Below are 9,333 nucleotides of genomic sequence, written 5' to 3' on the forward strand. Positions count from 1 at the left end.
TAGTCTGTCTTTGGTACCCTACCATGCCCCTTCCTTTATAATTTTTTTTGTGGTATCTTTTGTTTTTCTGTCACCTACATTTCCTAATGTATTCTCCCTCTTCTTTAGCCCTCCTCCCATCCCTTGTAACAAAGAATTAAAAAGAAGGGAAAGACAGTTCAACCTACCCAAAATAACAAGGTTATATGCAGTATTCACACCTATAATCCCACCCTTTGCAATGAAATGGGGGAAGGGGTTTCTCATACCTCTTTTGTGGGACCATCTTTGGTCATTATAGTTCCTCAGTATTCAGTTTTGATTGTTTTGGTATTGTTATTCTTTCCATTCACATTGTTATAGTTATTTCATATATTGTTTTCCTTGTTCTGTTTACTTCACTTTGCTTAAATTCAAATGTCTTTCCCTGTTTCTCAATATTCTTCACATTCATCACTTCTTACAGCACAGCAGTATCCCATTATATTCATTTGCCACAATTTATTTAGTCACTCCCTTAATGATGAGCATCTACATAGTTTCTAGTTCTTTGCTATAACAAAAAGTACTATAATCAATATTTTGGCATATATGAGGCCTTACTCTTTGTCCTTGACCTCCTTGTGCCACATGCCTAGCAGTTAAGTTGGGTCAAAGAATATGTACATTTAATTCCTTTCTTTGCATAATGATAAATTGCTTTCCAAAATTGTTGGCCCAATTCACAATTCCACCAACAATGCATTAGTGTAATTATCTTTACTGTAATGGATAATTCCCCTCTTTTGTCATTTTTGTCAAGTTGCTGGGCATGAAATGAAACCTCAGAGTCATTTTTAATTTATATTTCTCTTGTTGATTTGTAGCATTCTGTTCTATAGTTGTTAATACTTTATAATTCTTTGTGAACTGCTTGTTTGTATCCAGTCACATTTTTACCATGTGCCCTTTAGCAAATAGCAGGCCTCCTTCACTTCTAAGCCACTCAAAGTTATCCATCCCAATGACCAATGTTGGGTTTTCTCACCCTAAAATGTGCACCATGCTCCAAACTTGCTTCTTCTACATCAATAACTTTCCTCCCATAAAACTTCTTATTCTCTCAAGTACCAAACTTAACTAAGTGTTTAAAATGAAACAAGCAGATTAAAATAATTCTCACCAAGTTGTGAATGCCGAAGTTCTCTATATTCTCAAGAGGTATATGATTTAAAAAAAAACCTTTCCTTTAATCTAAATAATTCCCTAATGAATAGAATGAATTTCAGTCAATGCAATAGATTGAAGTGAAAATCTTCAAGTGATGTGGACAAGATATTTAGGGGGAAAGACTGCTTTCTAATCTGCTAGAGCTTTGGGAGAAGTTTCTGAGGAGCTTCTCATTTTGCTCAAGTTCCCAATTCTTTCCCCTAACTGACTGCAGAAATGGTCTTCCAGTCCCACTTGCTATAACCCCCATTTCTCCTCCCCCAAGCCCATGACTTTGTTCTCCTAAGGGATGGACAATGTCTCCTTTGAGAAGCATGCTTAACACCAGCACCTTGCTCAAATTCAAAAAATGAGGCACTTGCAAGTCACTGAACAGTAAACAAGAGGAAATATACTTTTCCCTAACAGTAAGGATTTACAACAAGGGCACAGTATCCTTCAGCTTCTCTGGCTTCTCCTTATGGAAATGAATCTGATCAGCAGGGCAATATACACTCATTCAAATGGTTTTTCAGAAATCCACCAATTAGATGGTCCTGACTCCATTGTGGATGGGAATTCTAATACCCTTAGTGACCAGGAAGCAAGGGAGATAAAGGCCAATCAAGTCCCAGGGAGAGTTTTGTTATCTTTTAAGAAAAACTAATCCCTACTGTAGGAAATCCATGTTTCCCTGCAGAGCTTTAGCCTGAAGTCTTTACTTCCCAGTTATGATGGATGAGCAATACTGACCCCTATTTACCTTTTTGTGAACCAGGGAGGGATCAACTAGATGGGCTACAGCATAGTTGCCCACTCTCCAAGCCACTTAATAAGTAACTGTGCTAATTTATGCATTTGAGTCTTCCTAGTAATTGCAATATGACATGGCTATCTGCCTATGCTATATGACTAATTTAAATATACATGGGAAAGGTCACTATTTTTCCCAAGGTCACTATTTCTACCGTCAAACTACAGTCCCATCCAGAGCTTTTTTGGATTAAAGGGATCCCTATACTAGGTGACAAGTAGCTCTGGAGAAGGGATAGAACAAGGAATGGGGAGAGAGACCTTAGAGATAGGAACGTTTCCCCTAGTCCTGAACCCCAGGGAAATTTGAGCAGCATCATCAATAGCAAAATTGTTCTGTTATAAGACCATAGCTATGACTACTTCCATACTGACTATTCCTATGTCCCCAAGTGTGAACCCCAGTCTGTCTCCTACATTGGATGTTTCTTGTCAATGTAGGAGGATTTATCACCTAACTAAATCCTGAAAATCTTATTTTGTTTTATGTACATGTGTACATATTTATTCACATGTTCATCCTTTTTATATTTGATTTCTAGTTCAGAAATAACTGTGTTGTATGGAATTTATCCTATAGACAGCAGAAAATCTCTGGAGGTTTCTGAGGAGGGAATAATGTGTCAAAACATCAAGTTTTAGGAGGATTTCACTGGTAATCATGTACAGCACAGATGTAGGAGAGAGACAGCATAAAACTGAAGGTCTCAGTTAGGTGAGTATGGCAATGATTTAAGCAATAGGATCTAACTGTTGTCTCCATCTCCTCACAGGCACTGACTCCACATCCCACTGAAATTTGGCTTCTGGCCCTGCCATTCTCCTGGAAATGCTGTTCTTAAGGTCACTAATAGCCTTCCAGTTGCTAAATCCAATGACCCTTATTCAGTTCTCATCCTTTCTGACCTTTCAATAGGATTTCACACTATTTACCACCTCTTCTTTCTTGATACTCATTCCATCATATTCCATGATGCTGCCCTCTCCTGGTTCTTTGATTCTGCTCTGACCACTCCTCAGTCTCCTTCACTGGTTCTTCCTCTCCTCCAACCCCATCTTCACGGACCCATAAAATAAAGAGGCAGGAAAGCTCAAATTTAAGGAAATGCAAATAACATAGCTTAGGTGCCTACCAAATCTCTGTCCTCAATCCTTTTGCCTCCTCTCAAAATTGTCTTCTCTTAAAAAGATGCTGCACCTTTGAAATGAGACCAATTATCTGGTATAGTATGTGGAATGCAAAAAGTGGAATTTTGCTCCCATTACTTTCAGGAGATCCTTCTCTTTAATCTATTTTGCACAAAACCAGATTAATCTTATTCAAGTACTGTTTTTCTTATACTTTCTCTTGCTTGGAAAAAATTTATAATGGTTCCTCATTGGGCATTATCACTTCCTCTAGGATGCTTCCCTTGATTGGCCCCTTCCCACAGCCCAGTAACAACTACCCATTCTCCTACTCTCAGTTTTCACAAAGCATATTGTTTCATAACTCGCTAAAGTACTTATAGAGTATTATGTAAATTAGCTATGCATTTTTGTTTTAACTTCCTACTTGACTATAATATAACTCTTTGATGGAAGGAAACTTATTCTTATGAGAGTCAGCATGAGGTGGTAGATGGAGTAGTGGACTTAATAGTCAAGAAGAGGTTCAAATCCCATGTCAGACACTATGTGACCTTGAGCAAGTCACCTAACCTCATTTTACCTCAGTTTCTGTGAAATGGAGTCAAGATTGATGGTATCTAAGATCCCTCCCAGCCTTAAATCTATGATCTTGTAATATGCAATATTATGATTATATTATCTGTTTATCTCCTTCAGTACCCAGCACAGTGATATAAATATAATTGGTGTTTAATAAATGTTTGGGGTATTATACAGTAAACACTAAATCCTCCTACAATACTCTCTTGGATCACCCCATCCTCTACACTCCTGTCCTACATAGTTTGTACCATTCATATGCTTATGAAACTATATGTGGAAATATAGGCATATGTATGCACATATACATATATGTATAGCATACATGTAATTTCTAAAATTTATGTTTAGTGTATGACTAAATTTCTACATGTAGTAAATTTCTAAGCTACAAAGATTATGGCATGAATATTTTTTTTATCCCTCACAGAACCTAGCATAAAACATTGGACATAGTCATTCTGAGTAAATGCTTCTTGAATGAATAGTAATGGTACCCCTGACAGCCACAGGGAAATTGGGAATGATATCTATTGAAATAAAGTGACAAGAAATATCCAAGTAGAAAAGGTCCACAGGCAATCTAAACCAACAAGCTTCATCAAACATATTGTGTTTAAAGCACTGCCCTAGGTTCTAGGGATTCAAAGATATAATTAAAGCCTCTGGTCTCAAGGAAGTTACATTCCACTGGTGTTATAGAAAATGTATAGAAGATAGTTTGAGGAGGTAAGGAATGCTAATAAATAGAGTAATAAGTAATGTTTTCTTATAAAGGATGATTCATAAATCCAGACTTAATAGAAGCAAAAAAAATTCTAATAGGCATAAGTGAGGAAGAAGTACATTCCTTATATGGAAAATAGTCTGGGCAAAGTCAAGGAGGTGGGATATGTAATACTGAGTTCAGGAAATTAAGGGGAGTAATGTGAACACCACCTAAAAAGAAAGCTAGAATGAGATTATGAAGAATTTTTACTTGACAAGCTGAGTGTATATTTTATCCTTGAGGCATAGAGCCAATTAAGTTACATAAGGAAGGGACTGACATGGATAGGTAGGGTACGTAGTACATATATATATATGTATATACACATATACATACATAAACATATATAGCTATATATATATCAGCTATAAATGTATGAACATATATATATATGTATCAGTTATATGATGGATAGAATGGAGAGAGTACAGATTAAAAAGCAAGATTATAATTATAAGGTTATTTAAATTGGTAAGATGGGAGATAAGAAATGACAAAATTAGAGTATTGGCCATCTGAATGAAGAGAAAGAAATTATGTGAAAAGATTGTGGGGGTAGATTGTATTAGACAACTGATTTGATATGTGGCCAAGTGAGATTGAAGAATTAAGTATGAGGCTGAGGTAGTGAATAAAAGATAGATAGAAGATGATGGTACTCTCAACAGAAATGGAAAAGTTTAGATTTAAGGTGATTGGTATAAGTTTAAAGGGAAAGATGATTAATTCTTAGGATATGTTTCAGAAGTCTAATGGACAATAGGCAGTCTGTGTTGTAGGACTAGATCTCAGGAGAGTGAATAGGACTGGATATCCAGATCTGCACAATTAAAATCAAACAAAAATCATTTATTAAGCCACAGTTATCAGACAATCAGTATCTACTAAGCTGCTACTGTGTGCCAAGCACTGTATTAAATGCTAGAGACACAACTACAAAACAAGATAAGACCTATCCTTGAGATGCTTACATTTTAATAGGAAGAATGTGGCCAGGAATGGGTATTTGGATCTGGGAAAACATGGGTGATGATGAGTGATAAAAATGATAATTGAGCCCATGGGAGCTGATGAGATCACTAAGAGAGAATTTATACTGAGAGGAGAAAAGAAGGCCCAGAAAAGGTCACTGGAGGACACTGGTGGTTCAGGTGGAAGACACTCTGATGATCTGAGAGACTGAGAAGGAGTAGCCAGACAAGTAGAAGGAGAACTAAGAGAGAACTGTGCCAGGAAAACCCAAGGAGAAGAGACTGTCTCAGAGGAAAGAGTAGTTAATAGTGTCAGGTGCATTGGAGAGATCAAAAAGGCTGAGGACTGTGAAAAACCAATTGGATTTAGCAATTAAGCAATTGTTGGTATCCTTGGAGAGAGCAGTTTCACTTGAGCAGGAAAGCCAAATTACAATGGGGTTAACAAGTGAATGAGAGGAGGAAATAAAGGCAATGAGACTAGATGGCTTCTTTCTACCAGTTTGACTCAGAAATCACATCTCTGAGTTCTTTTAGTACCTGAGCTGTTGTTAACCTGGGCCAGATTACTTGAACTCATTAAGAATAAATAATGGCTCTGTTACATTCTAGGGAAACAACTCCCTATTTGCCATTTTTGTTCTATCCTTTTCAGAGCAAAGATCCTTCCCTTTGGTAGTAAAAAGAGAGGTAAAATACAAGTTAGAAGATTTACCTTCTCTTTATTGTCAGTCATTATTATCCTTTCCACATTGGTAACAGTCCTATCATTTCTTTGATCTTCCCATTTTTCTTAGTATAGCTTAAAAAGGAGATCAGGACTTGACCTGTTATTTTGCTAATATAGAGAACTCTTTAACTCTCTCTACCAATGCAAGTCAATATTTCTCTGCAACTTAGAGTCTTAGAAAAGTGCCTAGAGGATTGAGGGCGATCTGACTGTGACATGTGTCACCCCATTGATCCCCAACATTGATTCTGCTGATCTGGCTAGATATGAGGTATCCCCTACCTCCCTCTCTGGTCTATGTGCATCCCTTTCGAAGCTGCGCTCTCAGTAGAAGAGGACGACTTTCCCTGATAGACCAATCTTCCATCAAGGGTGTAAGAGTGCTCAGCTGCTAGAACAAGCTCCGAGGGTCCATTTGTAGGAGAAGGTAGGGTAGGTAGTTAAGCTTCCAAAACTCCAGATTCATCCAAATGAGGTGCTGCACGTGACAATCTGCGTTCCTGAAGTTACCTACAGCACTGAAAGGTTAAGTGACTTGCTTAGAGTACACGTCTTAAAAAGCGACAAGCTCTTGTTGCCCTTAACTTTTCTTAACAACCTCTCTCATTCAGAGCTTCTCCTCTCAGTATCCTTAAAGAATCTCTTTTACCTTCTTTTGCTTCCATCCAAAATAAATAGCTTATAAATCATTTGCTGAGGTCCCTGTGGATCTATATTAACCTATTCAGATAATTCTATTTTTTGCTCTTCATCAAAACTATTACTCTTTGTGCTTCAAAATTTCCTTCTTGAGAGTGTCTCATTTCTCCCAGGCTGACATCCTCTGTAGAATTTTTAATCCATGAACTCCTACTTATCCTTTCCAAATCTACTCTCCCCAAACCTAGGTGCTTGTGAGACTCTTCCTTCATTGTCACAAATTCTTAGAAAGAGTGGTCACTTCCTCAAAAGGTTCCCTTCATTTTCACTCTAACAGCAAATTCTTCCCTATTGGTGAGTATCAAAGCCAAAATAAAATTCTTCCTTATTGGTTTATCATCATTAATGAAATTGAAAAAAAAATAGTCGCTCTCTCTTTGGCAGAGAATGAGCTCCAGCAGATGTGAAACTGAAGTTTCACATCATTATTATACTATGTCTCTTTGTCAGACTTTTGATCTGTTTCTTGAACTCTTTCTTTTCTTTTATTTTTTCTATCCAGGTCACCTGTCTCATAACTCCAATGACAAAATAATTTATTTGTCCCTTCATCCATCTTCACCCAAAACACTCGATCCATATTCCCCCTTATTCCTGGATTTCCTCCCATGAGTATACATTCTTAATATACAAGGCTGCCCTCTCTTCATTCCATCTATTTTTACCTATCCCATATTTTTTGAATAAAGTAGATCCTTTCGGAGGCACATTCTAGTTATGAGACTTATCATAACAAGTCTTGGTGATACTGTTGAGGTTAAATTCTCCCTCTCCCATGCATTCAACCTCTAGTTCACCTTGCCTAGCACATATCTTTGTTCATTTCTTGATAGATATATGAGGCCACATTTACTCTAAACCCCTTTCTTGGATTTTGTCTCTTGAGAATGTCTGATTATCTGGACAGCTATCCATCCTACATTATAACTTCTCTCAGAGGCATGAGTTCTGTGTGTGTGTATGTGTATAAGTGTGTGTGTGTGTGTGTGTGTGTGTGTGACAGACCCCTTTGACAATCTAATGAATCATGTAGACTCCTTTTACAGGTTATATTTGTCTTTTTTCTTTTTTTGGGAGGTGGGGGAAGGGACATTACATTATTCCTGAACACCTGGAATATAGAAAGGCATTTCTTAAATCTCCTCACCTCCTTAAAGAGACAACCTTGGATTTTCTCTGCCAGGGCAAAATAAAGTTTTTCTAGAAGCCACCCCGTGGGTTCTATTGCTGTGGTACCTTTCTCCCAGGTCCCATCTTTACTTCAACCCCACTGAAAACAAGGACCAGACTTTTTCTCAGAGAACAGCTGCTTCTTCCCAACAATTACACACTTTGTTGGATTGCCTTCCCCCCACATACCCTCACAATTACATTTTCCCTAGGAAAAGTAATGACTGTTGATGGTTCTGGGAAGAGGGGAACCCCACAATCACGAGGTCACAAATGCACCAAAGTAAATCAAATTTTAAAGGTCATTCTAGGTTTAATTTTATATAATTCATTTTAAATACCTCCACTTTCATCTCTATTCAAAAGTTATTATGTTTAAACATACCTAAAAATATACATGTGTATGTATGTATGTATTTATGAGACATACTGAGAGAAAAACATGCTCCTAGCAATGCTTATGGTTGCAAAAATATGGGATACAACAATCTCTGAAGAATCAGACTTCTAGGGGCAGCTAGGTGGAGCAGTGGATAGAGCATCGGCCCTGGATTCAGGAGGACTGGAGTTCAAATCTGGCCTCAGACACATAACACTTACTAGCTGTGTGACCCTGGGCAAGCCACTTAACCCCATTGCCTGGCCAAAAACAAAACAAAACAAACAAAACAAAGAAAAAAACAAACAGAATCAGACTTGTAGGTGATTCAAATGGCAATGGAGAAACATGCAGTGGATGCAACGATGCCACAGCACATATATGATGATCACTTTTGTTTAATAAATGCTAGATCATCAAGAAAATAAATGGCCAGAGAAATCAGCGGGCTAGTCATATAGTTTGAGGGAGAGATGATAGTTAGATAACCCAAAGGCTTCAATAGCCTCCATGAACAATAAAGATATTTAAAAAGACCCAGAGGAAGACCCCACCAGTATGTTGGCTATGTTATCTTTGAAGGTTTGATAGGATAACTTCTATAGATCCTTTGTATCACAGATAAGTGTTACCATCCTCTTAAATGGTCTCAGCCTCAAATCTCTTTTCACTCCTGTCCATCTTCCACATAGATGCCAAAGCTCAGATCTGACCATATCACTCCCCTACTCAGTAAATTCTAGTGGCTCCCTTTTGCCTCTAGGACCAAATGCAAATTCCTTTGACTTTTAAAGCCCTTAATAACCTGGTGCCAGCCCATCTTCCTAGTTTCATATGCATTAATCTTTTTTTTTGCACTCTATGATTCCACTATACTGACCTATTCCTTACACATTACAACCCATTTCCCATCTCCATTCTTTTG

The sequence above is a fragment of the Vombatus ursinus genome, unplaced genomic scaffold (genome assembly GCF_900497805.2).
Source record: "Vombatus ursinus unplaced genomic scaffold, bare-nosed wombat genome assembly UNPS02000582.1, whole genome shotgun sequence".
NCBI classification, from domain to species: Eukaryota; Metazoa; Chordata; class Mammalia; order Diprotodontia; family Vombatidae; genus Vombatus; species Vombatus ursinus.